This window comes from Scyliorhinus canicula, chromosome 6 (assembly GCF_902713615.1).
Source record: "Scyliorhinus canicula chromosome 6, sScyCan1.1, whole genome shotgun sequence".
NCBI lineage: Eukaryota > Metazoa > Chordata > Chondrichthyes > Carcharhiniformes > Scyliorhinidae > Scyliorhinus > Scyliorhinus canicula.
In genome coordinates this window covers 138,234,852-138,254,948 of record NC_052151.1, presented here as the reverse complement: position 1 = coordinate 138,254,948, position 20,097 = coordinate 138,234,852, and the positions used below count along the sequence as shown (strand labels likewise).

Below are 20,097 nucleotides of genomic sequence, written 5' to 3'. Positions count from 1 at the left end.
TGTGTCAAAGTATAATATATAATATAACAAGCAGCATGATTTCACTTGTGTGCGTGCGATTTTGATATTGCTTTTAATATTAGGAGGATAGCATGATGAATCAAAGCAAAGCCTACATATGTGGATAATTTATGGTACTGCTTTTGACATTGTCAAAGTATCATAAGTAATTTTATTCCAAGCCTTTATTTCTTCCTGCCAAACTGTTGCCTTTGACTGCTCCTCAGCCCACTCCTTTCACTCAGCTGCTCAATATATACAGAACTTTGTATCAATTGTAAACCATTATGGTAAACATTCTTCCACTTTACAAATAAATACACTTGACTCACCAGTAGCCTTCAAGTCACAAGGTTTTGCGTTCAAACCCACTTTAAAGATTTGAGGACATCTACTCATGCCAATACTGCAGTTCAGTACTGAGGAAGTGCTCCACTGCTAGGGGGTGTTGTCACCTTTCAGAGGAGCTTGTCTGCTCAAACAGGTGGATGCAAAATACCCCATGGCACAATTCAGAAAAGAGTGCCAACATTTATCTTTTATCTAATATTGAATTTTATTTCATTGCTGTTGGTGGGACGTTGCTATGCATAAATTGGCTGCTATTTTACTCACATTGCAGTAGTAACTATAGGCGCGATTCTCCAGCCTTGTTGCGCTCTTGTTCAAGCGTAGCGAGGCCAGTGAATGGCGGGATAGGTCAAAACAAGATCCACGATTTGGAACCAATAGGTGAAATCGGGATCTCGCCGTAGCGTGGCGAGAAACCAATTATCACCACTTAAGTCCCATTTCCATCCAATTAATCAGAGCGACCCCATATGCAACGGCCTCCCGTCATTCGTCAGCCTCCCCAGCAAGTACTCATGCTTGCGCGATTAGTACTCATTATGAAAAACATGTACCTGGTGGAAGGGGTTCTGTGGGGAGCAGAGGAGGTGAGTAGTCATCTTTGTTTACAGGCAAAGAGCCCGGAGACACTGGGCTTGCCACCCCAGTGCTCGATGCGGGGGTGGCGACCTCCACAGGGGTGGGCCGACGTGGGGGGGATGCGCTGGGGAGATGGGCAAAGGGTCAAGAGGCATCATGATGGTTTTATGAAAAGGTGTTTAATGTGTTGTACACAAACCCGATGGTGCCTGAACCCTCCACCAACCCCCTCCCCCCCAAACCCTACCCTGGTACCCTCAGTGATCCTTGATGTGTCTGGCCCTCCTAGCTTTACCACTACGTCTTGGTGTTTCCCCAGGATGCACATCAACTGCTTACCTTGACCCGTGGCCTTTGATGCCCCTGGCGGGTGTCCTCTGGGGGCCCTGGGGCCTGAAGACTCCGGCTCACTTGTTGGTGCCACATGCACAGCCGTGCCGCCCTGTCCCGTGTGCTGACTGCGAGACGCTGACTCATCAGAGGGGTGGAACTTGAGGGAGCTGTGGCCACTGTCGCTACTCCATGGGATGAGTCCAGCTTAGCACCTGGCACCCACGTCCTCCCTACCAGTGCCCTTAGGGCCCTGGACTTCACCTTGGGACAGAGGGGGAACTGGTTCTCGCCCTAACTGCCCCTGCATCATATGGCTCTGCCAGCCCTGCTGGTTTCCCATGGTCTGCACCACGGTGTCAACGCTCTCAGCGATGCGCCTCAACAACTGGGACAAGCTCCACAGTGCCTCGGCCATGCCTATCTGAGAGCGGATCATGTCCCGGAGAACCTCATGAAGGTCGGCCTGGTACTGGGCCACATCCCCCAGCGAGTCGGACATTCTGCCGAGACCCTCAGCCATGGCCGTCACCAACTGCGCGATGCCTTGGACATCTTTGCTCATGGTGCCAACGTCATGCACCAGGTTTTCCACTCCGGTCACCACCCTAACTGTGTTGGCCTTGGTGCCACGCATTGCCGATGTCTCCTGTGCCCCTAGCCTCTGGGACTCCTCCAAGCAGTTATGGATCTGCTGGAGTGACACTGACATCTCCCTCTGAATGCCCAGGTTGGTCCCTAACATCTCCATCAGCTCCGGGTACCTCTGTACCACAGGCTCAGCTTGAGACTGGAACCCAGCTGGGTATTGTGATCCAGCCGACCTCCGACTGCTGTCTCGCCTGGGGATTCCTGCCTCCACCTGATGTGCATCAGCAGCAGTATGGTGTTCACCAGTTTGTGCTCCCGAAGCCTGTCCACTGGTATGTCCCACTGAGGTGCGTGCATCTGCACTGGTGGAGGGTGGGGGCGACAGACATGGGGATGAGGTTCTTATGTCTAGCATCCCTCTGCCAGTCTGGGCCCTCTCCCGGCGATTGTGGCAGAGCTTTTCCTGAGGAGGCACAGAGAGGACATTGTTAGCCACAAGTGTTGGAAAGGGGGTGTGAAGGTGCGGTTGGGGGGGATTGAGGGGGAGGAAGAGCTGGGGGTCACATGGGGAGTTGGGGATGGATAGTCCCTTGGGGGGGGGGGGGGGGGAAATAGAGCAGGGAATGGTGAGGAGCATTGGTGTCCACTCACTAGTGCTGCCTGGTGTAGGCCGTTGACCTTCTTCCTGCAATGAAGGTCTGTACTCCTGGTCAAACTCCTCAAGCTGACACCTGCTACCACCTCATCCTAAGCAGCTCTGGCTGCCTTGTGGCTCACCCTCTGGGACCCTCGTGGGAACAGGACATCCCTCCTGGTCTCCACCGCGTCCCAGAGCCTCCCCAGGTCAGCATCTCCGAATCTTTGGGTCAGTCTCCTGGGCGCCATTGTTGCGAGCTGGCTGGGTTTGGCTGAGCAAGTGCAGCTTAAATGCTGCTCAACCTAGTTAACGGGGGGTTGCCGAGCGCGGTTCCGGCGAATCAGCTGGCAAGCCATCATTTACGATGAGAAGTCTATGAGGCCTCGTTAAGTGGACCAATTAATTTTGAATTGCGTTGCCGGCTGAGCGCCGGGATGCTCGCAGCAATTCCCGCTCGCTATCATACATAGAAATTTTTCCAGAGAATTGCGCCCTATGTTTAATGGATGCGAAACATTTAGGATGTTCTGAGGTCAAGATCTTTCTTTAGCCTCTAATTCCTTAGTCATGAAATGACTTGCATTATTTTCAATGGATTCAAGTGCACTGAGAAATCTGCTTAGCAAAGCACCTCTCAAATGGAGGTTCCTTTGCTCTGAATAACTCTATAATAAACTATATATATTATTCATGAGCATAAGTACAATTTCCCATTAGTAGGGAACAAAATCCGATAATTTGTTCTCAAGGTCGCTTTAGTTTCTTGTTTTTATTGATTTGTAACTATTTGTATTCTATTGAATTGAACATGATTAATTTAAGGCAAACAAAAATTTATATTACTGTTCAATTAAAGTGTTTTGCATAGGACAGGAAGGTAATTTGCTGAATTTTCTTTCCTAACTGTAATTAAGTGCGTGCAAAAAGCTTTGAGGTGTTTTTTTTTTTAATTCATTTTTTCCAATTAAGGGGCAATTTAGCATGGCCAATCCATCTACCCTGCACATCCTTTGGGTTGTGGGGGCGAAACCCATGCAAACACGGGGAGAATGTGCAAACGCCACACGGACAGTTACCCAGAGCCGGGATCAAACCTGAGACCTTGGCGACGTGAGACAGCAGAGCTAACCACTGTACTTTGAGCCGTTTATGATAAACATGAAAAGATGTTAAATTCATGCAAATTTCTTTCCTCAAGTTATATATTTAGCCTAAGTAAGGAAGATAAAAAAATGAGAATGCCTATTCTTCATAGCTATCAGTATTGAGCGAGGTCATGGTCTGTCATTGTGGTGGTTTAGTAGTTTGTCCATTTACATTTTGGTCTCAAACATGGAAAAAAAAAGTTTCTTTGGTTAGGTATTCCAGAGCCTCGCCTGACCTCTGCAGACATATCCTCACATAATTCACTGCTTTTTAAAGAGAAGCAGAGAAGGTATTTTTTGAAATTGTGCCAATCTATATCCATAAAATAATAACATATTGATGTGAATGGCTTAATGTTGCAATTGTCGTGAAAAGCTTACTCAGTTCTTCTCCCTCCTTTAATGGAAGTGCATTGCTGAAAACTCTTGGCAATGGTCCATTAACACAAGGCTCATTCGCAACTTGTTTACATGCCCCACAGCTAGATGTCACTGCTGCATTCCATACACACTGTTCAGTAGGACACTGAAAATGCTTCACCAATGCATCGCATTCGAGTAAAATGGTATGTTACAAGAATTATATCATGGTCACTTTGCCTTTCTATTACCATATGCATCAGCAAATATGATGAAAATGTAGAATACTTTCCAGGATGCTGGCACATAAAGACAAAGAAAATACATTTGTGCAGGTTGTCGATTTGTCCCGAACAGCCCTTTATATCATATGCCTGTTGCAAGTATATATTATTGATAATCAAACCTGTATAAATACAGATGGCTAAAATCAGAGAGCTTTATACATTTCATTGCTATGCTTGTGTTTCATTGATTAATATGTAAAATAATTTATCTAGATAATATTAAATGTGTAAAATCTTAATCTAAAAGCACGGGTTTTGAAATTTGGAAATTGCAGCATCTAACTATGAGGAATTTATATTTTCAAATTAGATTCTAATCGGTTTCTTTAATTTATACGCCAGCACCTTGAGAGATTTTGGGCGTGATTTAACGGGACCAGTTCCAAGTGCCGTAGCAAGCGAGGCTTCCTCGGAGTTTCTTGAAGGCCGCGTTGGCAAGCTCCTGACCGCTATCTAACGATACTTAGTCTTTTTTGGGGGTCCTTGCGAGTTCCTCTCCTGGTGAGCCAACACAAATTATTTTCATCACTGGTAAGCTGAGCTCACTGGCCAGATCGACTCCTCAGAGATCGAACCCCCATTTTGGAAGGGTGCCTCGATCTCTCAGTGAGCTTGAGGGACCCCACCCACAGGCAATGCCACTGCCCACACTCATGGTCAGTACCCCACACTCTTTCCCCACCCCACCCTTCCCAAGTGAGCACATTCTGCTATGGGGTCGCTGAGGCTCTCCCCTTTCATGCTGTCCCACACCCCCTTTCAGGCCCCCACGTCTAGGACCCTGACACTTCACCCCTGCAATCCTCTGGAGGCCCGTTCACACCCACCCACACTCCATATCCACCTCTTCCCTCCTCTCATAGTCCTGATCCAATGCAGTGCCACCCTGGCACCACCACCCTGTCAGTGTTCCTACAAGCCTGGAGCAGTGCCAAAGTGCCAGCTGGGAGGTGCCATGGTACCCGGGTGCCAGGGGGAGAGCAGGGATGCCAACCTGCCCTGTTCCTGACCACCCTGGGGCCTCCAATGGTCTGGGAGACTCCCCCAGGCTGTTCTGCCTGGTCCATGCTGCCTGGACCAGTAGTAATCATCGCTCACAGGACCACTCACTGGAGGGCTGGTAAGATCCCAGGGGGCCATAAGATTGGGCGGCAATCTAATTAATGAATGGAGATTGGCTTAATCGGTGATTATCGGTTTCTTGCTGGTCCGAGGCGTGTTCCGGAATCCACCAACAGGAGCGAGCTGGTTAGATTGCAAACCACTTGCCACTACGCGAGGCTCCCAATTTAGGCTGCTCCCATGATCTAACCGGTTTGCACAGATTCCCGCCAGATGTGACAAGGCTGTTAAATTGCTCCCTTTATTTATTTATTAATTTAGCGAATGCAAATCCCTGAAGTCAAGTGATAACCTCCTCATTTTCTGTGCGGAATTTTACAGCCCCTTCCTTCGTCAGTCAGCAGATACGTGGTGGAATGTTTGCGAGGTCAGGTAGCCCAAGGAGGGTTGCTGAGCATAGTTCCAGTTATGATGAGCATTGCTACATTCGATTGACATCAACAAGATATGTGTGTGGCGATCTTTGCCAAACAGGTGCACAGTACTCTGCATGATAAGGCAAGTGCTGAGATCCAGCGCATTATGGTAGCAGCACGCCATGTAGATCCAGCAAGTTTGGCTGTAGATTGTTTCTGGTTTTGACATTTGCTGCTGCTTTTTCCAAATGTTCTGAGAAGGACAGAGTCCTATCTGGAAGAATGTTGTATTAGGATCATGCTTTAGTCTGGCCATCCATGTAGCTATGCAATTCCTTTTTGGCACTGGTGTTTTGGAGGTGGAATATATTGGATATGGTTTTAGAGGGATTCAACATGAGGCACCAACAGATGCAATAGCCCATCAACTTTGTAACCTCTTTGTTAAGGATCTGGTCCAGAGTGCAGCAGAACGGAGCTTAGGTGGCACAACAGATGACATCAGAAGAGATGAACTTGTGGGGCATGGGTTGTTGGCAAGTCATTGATATATATGTTGAACAGGATTGGGACTAGTCTGTTGGCCAGTATTCTCGATGCACCTCTTCCTTACCCAATGTGGATTCTGAATCCTCTGTTGAGAGGGAATGTTTCAACAGCAGTCCCCACCCAGGTTGGAAGCATTCTGGACAGCTTTAGAAAGCAGGCCAGTGTGCCACACTGTGTCATATGCAGCTATTGGTTCAGCAGTACTTTTGGGAGCCCTTTGCGATGTGCACCAGAACTTGATCACATCTGAGGTGTTTCTGATTCCAGATAAGAGTGTAAGTTTCACTGTAGTAAAATATGAGTTATCAGGAAATATAATTAGTGCATAATATTAAATTCCAATTAGTAAACAAAAGGTTACCAGTGATGCTGGCAGTTTAAAGAAAATTTATTTTTGAAAAGATCATTCAGCAAATCTTTCTTTTCTCTTTGAGACAGAGAAAGATTGTCTTCATGTTAATATTTGTAGGTGTCCTTGTATTGCATTTCAATGCAATTCATCTGGTTATTCCTTAGGAATAGAGGAAAAGGTGCAGGCCATTCAGCCCATTTATATTACCCACCTTTCATCTGTATCTCTGGAAGCCGTTAACAAATAAAAACCTGTTAATCTCAGCCTTGAAAGTTTAAATTGATCCAGGAGCCTTTTGTGGGAGTGTGTTTCGGATTTCCACTACCCTGTGCATGCTTCCTGATACTAACTTCAATACCATCTCTAAATTTAAGTTAATACCTCTTGTTTTGAACTCTACACAGAGGAAATAGATTTTCTGTACTTACAGTTCCAAATCCCTTTATCACTTTAATACTTCAAACTTTCTGAACACAAGGAACTACAAGCCACATTTATGCAACTTGCCTCCTAATACAATCCTTTAGCCCATTGTGACATTTGGTCAGTAGTTATTGTATCTGTTCCCAAGGCCTGAAGTGCGGTACCCAAAACTGAATGCAATATTCCAAACGAGGTCCGACCAGTGTACTGCAAAGTTGAAGCATAACAGGCTCATTTTTGTATTACAGCCCCTTGAGAGTTAAACCCTCTATTTGCCTTTATGATTGCATTTTGAAAGTGTTAATTTGCTTTAAATGATTCCAGTTCTGGACCAGCATTCCTTTGTTCCTCTGGCTATTCCTATTCTTTCAGCATTAAGAAAATCTTCCAATTTGTCTTTCTTGGGTTCAAAGTGGATGACCTCACACCTGCATCATAGAATCCCTAAGGTGCAGAAGGATCCCATTCAACCCATCAAATCTGCACCAACCCTCTGAAAGAGCAACCTATCTGCCATTGTTTTTCCCATTCATTTAATTTGTCTATGTCCGTTTGTAATCCTCCTGCTCACATCTATGTAATTTACTGTACCCTAGCTTGGAGACAATTGCAAACCTGGATAAACAGCATTCCATTGCTTCATCCATGTCATTGATGTAGATGGTGAAAAGCTGGAGTTCCAGTACATAGCCATGGGGAATATCATTTACCACATGCTGTCAATGATTGTACACTCCTTTCTATTCTGTCTTCTACCTCCAACTGAGCCAATATGTTTGATGGAGCTGGAGTCTCTTTAAGCAGTTGCAAAATCGAAATAATTCAAATGCACAATGAACACAAACATTGGGTGGGGTTCTCTGTCCCACCAGCCCCGTGTTCCAGTGCGGCGTGATCCTGCTGGCAGCGGGATTCTCCTTTCTTGCAACCGGCTAGTGAGGTTTCCCATTGTGGGCTACCCCAGGCCGCCTGGAAAAGGCAGGCATCCTGCGGCCAGGTGGAGGATCCCACCAAAGGAGAATCCCGCAGATTATGTTTGGTAAAACCAATACTCTGGATGAATATCATAATATTTACACAAGCCTAGAATATCCGGAGTAAACACAACACATTAACTGAAATGTTTGAGTCTGAATCCACAATTTTTCCAACCTTCCTCTGACAGCTGTGAGACCATGCTGACAGTGTTAAGGAATTGAACAAGTTTTTCACACAGAAAATGGATGAATAATAAGACAATGACATACTACGTATAAGGAACTTGGCAGGGCAAGACTAATTATAAGATGTAGAAGGTTGATGGTGCAAGATTTCATGCCACAAAATATGGCCTTTCAATCTGTCCCACATGCCTTGCTCATGCCAAGACCTCCTACAGCTCTCTCACTGCATCTCACAGCTACTTTATATCAATAACAGCTGCCACAGTCAAGCTGTAATGGAATGCTTTGCCACATCCACCTCCTCACGTACAGAAATACAGGTTCAGAATGTCTTGCTTTAGCTGATAGTGTTCAGAGTTGGGGGAACCCAGGTAAGATGGAGAACATGGGTTTGTAGAAGTCGATCCTGTTCAATATGTACAATGTACTTGCTATCTACAAGAGTGAGGCTAAAGGCTGTTGGAAGCACAGCCAGAATGTGGACCATGGAATTCTGGACCATAAAATTGTCCAAAGGGGGAAGCAGGAGAAGTGGGGGGTGGGGGACTCCAGCTCCATCAAACATATTGGCTCAGTTGGAGGTAGAACCCACAATTGTTCTGACTGAAAAGTGACAGTCCTATCAATTAAGTCATGGCTTACATATTTTTACTTTTACATAGATTTGGATAAACAGACGAGCACAAGAAAGTTCCAGAAAGGTAGTGAATTTCTTGAATATTCTTATGATAGTCTTCTGCAGAAAAAGCTAACAAGGGGGTGTGCCATATTAGTTTCAGCAACCAGAGACAGATTTAGCTAACAGCCTAATAGTGCGTGAACATTTATTTAATAGCAACCATAAATATGATTGAGTTCAATGGCGTGCTTGAAAGAGAGAGAGATGCAAAATAGTTACTCAGATTCTAGATTTATTTAAGACTGATTTCAGTGCAATGAGACAGACTGTCCACAGTAAACTTCACAAATCTGTTAATGGTTAAGACAACAGATGATCAGAGCGAAATGTTTAACAAATAATGGAGTGTGAGACTGAACTAGTCTATGCACCAAAAAAGCTAATACTCTGCTTGCTAAAAAACAGCCATGGACAACTACATAAGAAAGAGACAACATGAAACTAAACATAAACGCATTAAATTTCAAAGATCAACCCAAAGGTATTTTCAGTTGTATTTGGAAAACGAGCATTGTGGGGTTGCGTGAAAATTAATAACGGCGATACTGCCAGTGAAAGTGAGGAGGTAGTGGACATGTTGAATAATTACAATGCATCAATATTTTCTGTAGAGGAAGAAGTCAGTTTGTCAGAAATCCCAAAGAAGCAAATAAAGAAACTCACCAAAATTAGCACAAGCAAAGTAACAGACATGAAGGAAATAATGGCAGTCTGAAGGATCAGATAGTTTCCATCCCAGGGTTTCAAATCAAGTGAGTAACAAGATTACAGATACCCTAACTATAATCTTCACAATTCTCTCAGTTCAGGAACATTTATCTTAGATCATATGTAATTTTGCTATTTAAGGAAGTGTCAGTGGGAAACCTGGGAATTATAGGTAAGTTCTATGTCACAAAATTACTAGAGACTACAATTTAAGATAGGATGACTGATTATTGCAAAAATGTTCACATGATCAGAGAAAGCCAGAATGCCTGACAAATCTGGTTTAACGTTTTGAAAAGGCAACTTAGTGGACAGGGAAATGTCCGCAGCTATTATTCATATGGACTTCCAAAGGCATTTGATAAAGATCCTCAACATATAATGTTAGATAAAGTTGAAGCCCATGGATTTGAAGACAGATAGTTGGCTTAGTTAGGCAATTGATTGATCGGAAGGTGACGGACAGTAAAGATAATGGCAAATACTGATTGGAAGGATGTGACTAGTGGTGCTGTTCAGTATCTGCTTCGATGTCTCAACTATTCCTATATTTATTAATCACGGCATGAGTGGATAGAAAACAGCATATCCAAATTTGCCAATGACAAAAAGATGGGTGGCATTGTAAGCAGTAGAAATGAAGGCATTAAATTATGACAAAATATTGATCGAGTGAATTAATCATCAAATCTGTAGCAAACAGGTTTTAATGCATGCATATGTAAGGCCTTCCACTTTGGACCCAATGGGACAGGTTAATGTACTTTCTAATGAGAAGCTGGAAACATTGCTGATTCAAACAGACTTGGGGTCCAGGTACATAGATAATTAAAATGTCATGTACAGTACAGAAAATAATCCCCCCAAAAATCTAATGGCCTTATCTAGAAAACTGAACGCATATAGAAATATGCTTTAACTACACAATGCCCTGATCAGGCTACTCTTGGTGTACTCAATGTGTTTTTGGGCACCACATCTTAGGAAGGATATACTGGTCTTGAGAAGAAGGCAGCTTAAGGTGACCAAAATTATATCTGGAAATCAAGTGTTAAGTTGCAAGGGGAGATAATTACTGTATGTCCTGGTATTTGGAAGGTTAAGGGTGATTTTCTTCAACTTTGTAAGATATAATGGCAAGAGTGTAAGGGTCCTTCCTGTTTATTCCCCGTTTATTCCCTCATTTCCCTTTCTTTCATTTTTGCTGTTACATTTTTGATCCATGGATTAGTAATGGACGTTTATCTTTAAGGCAAGCAGCCTGTGTCTTTAAGTCAAGCAGAAGAATCCAGAAGCTTGAGGAAAGATCACTTGCTGGTTTAAACTGGAGCTGCAGACTTGCTGGCACCAGTGAGGTAGATGAGCTGGGACTCTGTTTGATTGGCTGTGAGCCAATGAATTGGCCCAAAAGGCTGCACTTTGCCTGATAATGGGTGGTGATTGGACCTTATCCCAGTGGGATGTTTCAGAGACCTAAGGAGGTTTCAGTTTTGATTCTGGCAGCACGGTGAACAGACCCAGCTAATTCACTCCAGAGAGATCCGGCTAACTCTCTCCAGAAAGCCTGCTGCGAGGGCTGTATCTCTCTCCAGTAGCCTGTGGGTGTTGGACTCCTGAAGCTACAAAGGCCTGAAGACAAACCACGAACTGAAAGCAAAGATTGATGAAACAAAGACTCTCCCTCTCCCGGAAGTTGTGAGTACTGAATTTCTAAACCACAGGAAAGACCATAACAGGCTGCAAACCGAAGACTTTTATCTGCAAGCTTACTGTGAAGGAAGTATGCTAAGAACCATCATCTGAAACGAAGACTTTTTCTTCCTTTCACCTACGATCTTGATCTCTTTCTACCCTCTGTGTTTGCCTGTCTTATGTGTATGTGCAGAGGATGGGGAGGCAAGTCAAAGTGGGAGTTAGGTATTAGTTAATATTACCAAAATGTATCTGCTGAGTATTTCATTATAGTTCTTGTTCTAAATAAACAGTCATTTTGTTTACATTTACAAACCTGGCGACTGTGATTATTGGGTGGCCAAAGACATTGGGTATTTTTAATCAGAATTATTGGTTAATTCACTTGTGCTGTGACTCCGGGATGAGTGGGTCTGGAATTGACCACGCACTTGCCCAAGGTATCGTAACAAGAGAGAAAGCCTATTTCAGTTGGTTGAGGTGTAGGCCTGGGGGTGTGAGTCTAAATATTTGGGCCAGCTTTCCCAGGAGTGAAATTAACAAACATCTCTGCACACAGAGAGTGGCAGAAGTTTGGAACTCCTGCGAAAGACCATTGGTGTCGGACCAATTTGTAATTCTCAGTCTGAAGTTAAGTCAACCAAAGTTATTGAGGGATATGAGGCAAAAAGCGGCTATGTGAAATTCAGTCGCAGATTAGCTATGATTCTATTGAATGGTGGAACAAGCTAGATGGGATAAATGTCCTAGTTTTGTTCTAGTGGCTTCACAAATCAAAGCAGTGTAAAACAATGTCAGTACTGGTTTAGGGGCTGGTTTAGTACAGTGGCTAAACAGCTGGCTTGTAATGCAGAACAAGACCAGCAGCGAGGGTTCAATTCCCGTACTAGCCTCCCCGAACAGGCGCCGGAATGTGGCGACTAGGGGCTTTTCACAGTAACTTCATTGAAGCCTACTTATGATAGTGAGCGATTATTATTATTACTGACATCTAGAATGGGCTTTGGGTCGGGCGTGTGGTTGCCATCACTGATCTAATTTGGAAAAATATAGCAATGAAGTGACACTGCGCAGCTGAGTGAAGGGCAAACTCGGGCCTTCCACGTTAGGCTGAATCGTCTGTTTCCAAACTCTCACTTCTATGACAGAAATATTATTGACACAGCCGTAAAAGTATTAAATCAAGGGTCAGTCATTGATCTCAGTACAAGAGAAACGAGGAGAACCTATGACAGGAAATGTTTGTATGATTTAAGGAAAGAGAGTCTTTGAAGGTCAAAATAGATAAAATTTGCAGAACTAATTACCCTGAAAAGATAATTAGTTCCCGGGTCCTACTTATTCAAACTGAGAGAAAATGATTCAATACAGTTGTAGGATGATGAACTTAATTTTATACACAAGAAAGCTAGATCAGACTATCGAGAAATGACAGACAAATCAAAAAAGCAATCTATTATCGGTTTGTCAGGAAGGCCTGGAAATTACTGGAGCTCAAGTGGCTCTGTTGAGGTTAGAAAATGAATTCATGGACAGGATATGAAGTATGTGTTCGCAGTATTAAAATAGTCACCAATGCTGAGAGAACCCTGATAAAAGGTCATCGACTTGCAATGTCATCTCTTTTTTTCAGTTCACAGGTGCTGCCTGACTTGCTTGGCATTTCCAGCATGTTTTGTTTTATTTTACAGAGTTCCAGCATTGGCAACATTTTGCTTTTGATACAACTAACATGCCGTGATGAGGGCAGTAATAAAATTAGGGTGGAAACTGAAGGCAGATGGAGCTACTTTGCCTATGAATATTATATTCAAGGCTTCACAGCTGATTGTGCAGTGATGAATTTGCAAAGCTGATGCCAGCCTTTTTTATTTTTCCTTTACGTGTAGCTTTCTCAGCACAATCAAAACTGACAAAACAAGGCTAAAATGTTGATCTTTGTGTAAGGAGGTTATGTTACGGAGGCAGATCCTATTCAGCAATTTAAAGGACAGCAGAAGGGATTATATGATGTGGATTAAATGATGAGGGCGGGGCAGATGGCCCACAAAGGTCTTAGAATTCAGGAGGGAATGTATTTATTACCCATTCCTGGTTGCCTCGAAGGGTATTAAGAATCAACCATTCTTTTCCCATTTTTTCATGTTAGCCTGATGACTAACAACCCAGAGATATTGATTATGATATTAACACCCCCACTATGGATTGGAGGTCAGGTGGCAGAGGTGGCCCCCCGGGGAGTGGTGGGCGGAGGTGTATGTTAAAACAATTAAAATAAAGGACACTGGGCGAAATTCTCCGACTCCCCGCAGGGTCGGAGAATCGCCCTGGGCTGGCGAAAATCCCGCCCCCACTGTGGCAGAAATTCTCCGCCACCCGGGAATTGGCGGGGGCGGGAATCACACCCCGCCGATCGGCGTGCCCTCCGCGCCGATCAACGAGCCCCCCGCGGCGATTTTCCGGCCCGCGATGGGAAGAGAATCCCCCAGCGCGTATGCGTCGGTGGTGATGTCAGCGGTAGCTGACGCACCGGCGCATGCACGAACCGGCGAAGGCCTTTCGGCCAGCCCCGGCGCCGGGCGTCAAAGGCTGTTGGTGCCGTTTTTGGCGCCAATCGTTGTGGCGCCAACCACTCCGGCGTGGGCCTAGCCCCCAAAGGTGCAGAATTCTCCGCACCTTTGGGGAGGCCCGACGCCGGAGTGGTTGGCGCCACTCCGCTACGCCGGGACCCCCAGCCCCGCCGGGTAGGGGAGAATCCCGGCCACTGTCTCTGACATTCTGCCATTGTTACAGCACTGGGTACATAATGTGTGTGTGGTATTTACCCCATCTTGGAAAGGCAGGACACTTTATTATGATGAGTCTGAACTTCCATGAAATGGCAATCAGAGTCGGATTGCTACTTCACTCCTAGTTTTATACCTGGATATCTATTTGCTTCTTTCTTGCCCAACCTTCCAACTCAGGCCAGGTAAGAACATCCAGTTTAGCACGTTCCTGAGGCATTGTGACAAGCGCTATAGAGTCTAAGGAAGCCATGCTTTTAAAAAAAAATGGCACTAGATTTTGTAACGCAGGTTAAGTTTAAGGTCCATCCATTTTCAGAAGCCAAGGAGAAGGTGGATTTGTAAGGTAAGTGGGGAGGTCAGTTGTTCTTTTGGGGTGGATGCATCAATTGGTCAGTAGAGGTGTGTGGGGGATGATGTGCAGTGGTTTCAGTACTTTTCCCAGGTAACCATTCTGGTAAGACTGTTGGGACCATCCAGAGTTTGCGATTTATATCGCACTTTTCATGATTCCTATTGCAGAGCAAGCAATGGGAATTTGAACTTCCCAGGCAATTGCCATGCCATCCTTAGCTGCAGATTTGGAGGGGAGGGGAGGGGAGGGGAGGGGAGGGGAGGGGAGGGGAGGGGCTCCCCCCACCCCTCCCCAACCCCTCTCACATACAATGTCCCAGAGCACTGAAGTTATTGGCAATACTTAAATCAGACTCCCACATTGAGGTCAGGAGCCCAATTTAAATTTAACAACTGCCTATCAGCTTTCCCACCATTAAAAGGAAGATGGGAGTGATCAGCTGCAGCAGGATGGTGCTTTTAAAGCACAGCTTATGGATTGGATTGGTTTGTTGTCATGTGTACCGAGGTACAGTGAAAAGTATTTTTCTGCGAGCAGTTCAACAGACCATTAAGTACATGAAAAGGAAATAAAAGAAAATACATAATAGGGCAACACAAAGTACACAATGGAACTACACAACACCGGCATCGGGTGAAGCATACAGGGCTGTAGTGTTAATGAGGTCAGTCCATAAGAGAGTCATTTAGGAGTCTGGTAACAGCGGGGAAGAAGCTGTTTTTGAGTCTGTTCGTGCGTGTTCTCAGACTTTTATATCTCCTGCCCGATGGAAGAAGTTGGAAGAGTGAGTAAGCCGGGTGGGAGGGGGTCTGTGATTATGCTGCCCGCTTTCCCCAGGCAGCGGGAGGTGTAGATGGAATCAATGGATGGGAAGCAGGTTCGTGTGATGAACTGGGCTGTGTTCAGGACTCTCTGGGCCAGGAGAAGCCTTAATGCTTCCTCCATTCCTTTCCCAGTCTCTCAGCAAATCTTTGGCCTGACAACTCCCAATTTGGCCTCTCCAAGTTGCCTTCATTGGTGACCTCCTGCACACTCTACCTGCCCCCACCACAACCCCACTAAAATCCGACCTGCAATATGAAAAGCCAACAACTCCCACCCCCATAAAGCTTTGTTCTCTATCCTCCTGTGATCAACTAGTCCCCGATCTTTCATTCCCTCTCTTGTTTCTGGGTTCTCCTTGTTCTCTACACTCCTGTGATCAACCAGTCCCCGATACTTCCTTCCCTCTCTTGTTTCTGGGTTCTCCTTGTTCTCTATACTCCTGTGATCAACCAGTCCCCGATATTTCCTTCCCTCTCTTGTTTCTGGGTTCCAACCACCCATCCTCCTGATTGAGATTTTTCTCTTCCTCCCTCCCATTTCCAAAACTTTAATCACAACTACCACCCCAGCCGATCCTCCAATGAACACTAACCACTCGCACTAAATTGACACCATGACTCCCCTGACCTTTATGAAACACTGAAATTTCCCATTTTCCAAAGCTGAAAAGCTGTGTTCCATTCACTGACATTTTCACCTACTCAGCCTGTCATTCTGGAACGGAAGAGTAAAATTATAATGAGGTCCTGAAATTAAATTCAGCAGGTCTTTCATGTAGTCAGGATTTCTAGGTTTCTGCCTTTGCCCACTCTGACCCAACCCTGTCAGGAATAAAGTGTTCTTCCTTTCCTTCCTCAACTCCCAGGAAGTATTCCAGCCCTATGTTCAGATGACACCAAGTTGCCAAACTGAAAGGACCGGGAAACAATGACCATGAAAGCTGTTGAATTGTCATCAACACCCAAATAGATGATCAATGTCCTTCCAAGGAAAGGAACCTACCGCCCGTGCTCAGTGAATTAACCCGCACGTCACCATTAGTGGAAGCTGTGCTAACTGTTGTCCGAAACTCACAGGGGTTGTGCTTGTTCCCACTATCTTTATAGCCTCTCCAGTATATGTGGCTAATTTTGTAAAGTTCAGCAAATTTAGGGGTTAAGCTCCTTCTTTCAGATACTGATAGGTACATTTGTTTATAGCAGGCCAGGGACCGAGCTTGATGAGACGTGATTGGGTCCGAGAGATAAAATTGAACTAGCTTTTCAACAACACCCTCGTTGAATTTGTTGCTGTAACAAAGTCACTCGAATTTAGGTTGTCACCAATGTAATAAAGCAGGACATTCAAAGTGTGGGTCGCAACTTGCGGGTGGGTGTAGGGGTGGTCACAGTGTGATCAGTTGCACCGTCCCAGTGCTGGCCCCAATCACGGGTGAAGTACCCAATGGCTGCTACCAGCATTTAAATTGAGAATGGCAGACACTACCTGCTTTTAAATGAGAATAAAATGAGGCTATGTACAGTCTTCTGACCATAAGCAGCAGTAGAGAGCAGGTCAAGTGCCTCCTGTGTACCTGCTTTTGGTGCAAACCACAGAGAAGAACTTCTTCCATTTTTTAGCTGTTAGCAAGCAAGGCAAGAGGACTGTGAAAATGGATCATTTTGTTTCAAGGAAGTGACAGCCAAAGACACAAATTGGCAGTGTACCTACTGGTCAGAATCTCACATCTGAATCTGCTGGAGTGAGCTGCTCAAGAGAATCCATGGCAGTGCAAAGCAGTGTACGTGTTAGCTCTGTCCAGAGCTCCAGGGTCTCAGCCTACAAAGAAGAAACTTAACTCGGAAGTTAAGCATAAAGTTTCTTGAGGTATGGTTTTGTCAATTGTGCCAATGCAAATAAGGATGCAAAGCCCATTTCTGTTATATGCAGGGAAGTACTGACAAATGAGAGGGGAAGTTTCAGATTTTGAAAGAACAGTGCTTGGTAAAAAATTATTTTGAGGTTGAGACCCCAGAGTCAGTTATTAACATAGAGCTGACTCCAAATTAAAAGATGATGCTGCTCTACCCGAATTGTGATGGCACATTAAAAACACAGCAAAAGCTCATGAGGCTGTCAGCATTCTGGAGTAGCATTTCCCAGGAGTATCCTGTGTTGATCAAAACAAGCATTTTGTTGCTATTACCCTTAACGATGACCTACATGTGCGAGGTTGGGTTGTCCGTTCTCACAAAGGTGAAGAGTCACAAAGCAACTGGCTGAACCCTGCACCTGATATGCACATTGCCCTCTCCTCCTGTGAACCTGATTTGAGTGAGATTGTGAGATATACAAAAATTTTAAAATATACATATATGCATCAGATAATTCAGTACAATCTTTCAGATTCAACTCTCCTATTTCTTAATTTGATCACTTTAATCAGGTTGGCCAACATACATTCTGACAGCATGACCTTTAGCCAATTCTTCTTACAATTTCCCCTTTTTAATTTTTTTCAGTAACTATTTTTATATTGCGTAACCTCATTTTGAAAAATGTATTCAGTAAGAATGTTGTTAAATGCAAGTGACACATTTGCACTAAACAATCTCAGCTCAAAACACTTGAGCCTTCCTATCTTTGACAACCAGCTGGTTTGCAGGAAGGCTGCCATGTAACCCAATTTTTTTGTGATGTCTTTTCATAGCATCCATAATTATTGACTTTGGGATTGATGAATGCGTGATACATAATTTACCATGCTAAAAATGTTACTTCCTTTTTACATTCAGGAATGTGTGTTTTCAGAGGAATAATTATCGCAGCATTCATCCTTCAGAAATGCAGCAACCCCTGACTACAACACTATCAAAATGTGCCAGCCCTCCAGAATAACATGTAATGTTGAATGGCTCTTTGAATAATTATACAAAACACCCTCTCTCTGTGCCATTTACCTTTTCCATCTTAGCAGAAGAAATGTGTATCAAATGTGCTATTCAGCTGAGTAACTCCAAAGTGAAACTTCGTATCAATAGCTGTGCGAACTATTTTCTTTGCGCAAATAATTTCTAACAGATGCATTTACTATTTCTAGGGTTTAGTATATTGCTATTGGCTGTAATGTGGTCTGAGGCCATTATTTGCATCATAGAACACTACAGCGCAGTACGGGTCCTTCGGCCCTCGATGTTGCGCCGACCTGTGAAACCATCTGAAGCCTATCTGACCTACACTATTCCATTTTCATCCATATGTCTATCCAGTGACCACTTAAATGCCCTTAAAGTTGGCGAGTCTACTACTGTTGCAGGCAGGGCGTTCCACACCCCTACTACTCTCTGAGTAAAGAAACTGCCTCTGACATCTGTCCTATATCTCTCACCCCTCAATTTAAAGCTATGTCCCCTCGTGTTGGTCATCACCATCCGAGGAAAAAGACTCTCACTGTCCACCCTATCTAACCCTCTGACTATCTTATATGTCTCTATTAAGTCACCTCTCAGCCTTCTCCTCTCTAACGAAAACAACCTCAATTCCCTGAGCCTTTCCTCGTAAGACCTTCCCTCCATACCAGGCAACATCCTAGTAAATCTCCTCTGAACCCTTTCCAAAGCTTCCACATCCTTCCTATAATGTGGTGACCAGAACTGCACGCAGTACTCCAGGTGTGGCCGCACCAGAGTTATGTACAGCTGCAGCATGACCCTGTGGTTCCGAAACTCAATCCCCCTGCTTATAAAGGCTAGCACACCATATGCCTTCTTAACAGCCCTATTAACCTGGGTGGCAACTTTCAAGGATTTATGTACCTGGATGCCGAGATCTCTCTGTTCATCTACACTACCAAGAATCTTGCCATTAGCCCAGTACTCTGCATTCCTGTTACTCCTTCCAAAGTGAACCACCTCACACTTTTCCGCATTAAACTCCATCTGCCACCTCTCAGCCCAGCTCTGCAGCTTATCTATGTCCCTCTGTATCCTATAACATCCTTCAGCACTATCCACAACTCCACCGACCTTCGTGTCATCTGCAAATTTACTAACCCATCCTTCTACACCCTCTTCCAGGTCATTTATAAAAATGACAAACAGCAGTGGCCCCAAAACAGATCCTTGCGGTACACCACTAGTAACTGAACTCCAGGATGAACATTTGCCATCAACCACCACCCTCTGTCTTCTTCCAGCTAGTCAATTACTGATCCAAACCGCTAAATCACCTTCAATTCCATACTTCCTTATTTTCTGCAATAGCCTACCGTGGGGAACCTTATCAAACGCCTTACTGAAATCCATATACACCACATCAACAGCTTTACCCTGATCCACCTGTTTGGTCACCTTCTCAAAAAACTCAATAAGGTTTGTGAGACATGACCTACCCTTCACAAAACCGTGTTGAGTATCGCTAATCAACTTGTTCTTTTCAAGATGATTATAAACCCTATCTCTTATAACCTTTTCCAACATTTTACCCATAACCGAAGTAAGGCTCACAGGTCTATAATTACCAGGGTTGTCTCTACTGCCCTTCTTGAACAAGGGGACAACATTTGCTATCCTCCAGTCTTCCGGCACTATTCCTGTCGACAAAGACGACATAAATATCAAGGACAAAGGCTCTGCAATCTCCTCCCTGGCTTCCCAGAGAATCCTAGGATAAATCCCATCTGGCCCAGGGGACTTATCTATTTTGACATTTTCTAAAATTGCTAACACCTCCTCCTTTTGAACCTCAATTCCATCTAGCCTGGTCGACTGAACCTGAGTGTTCTCCTCGACAACATTGTCTTTCTCCAGTGTAAACACTGACGAAAAAT

At 44.5% G+C, this 20,097-nt stretch overlaps 1 protein-coding gene across 5 annotated transcripts in view; it reads right to left on the bottom strand.

The window, feature by feature from the left end:
* The window catches only part of LOC119967520 (kelch-like protein 29), a 499,347-nt gene that overhangs the window by 8,575 nt on the left and 470,675 nt on the right, over positions 1–20,097 (bottom strand). The gene's annotated exons all lie outside the window — the stretch shown is intronic.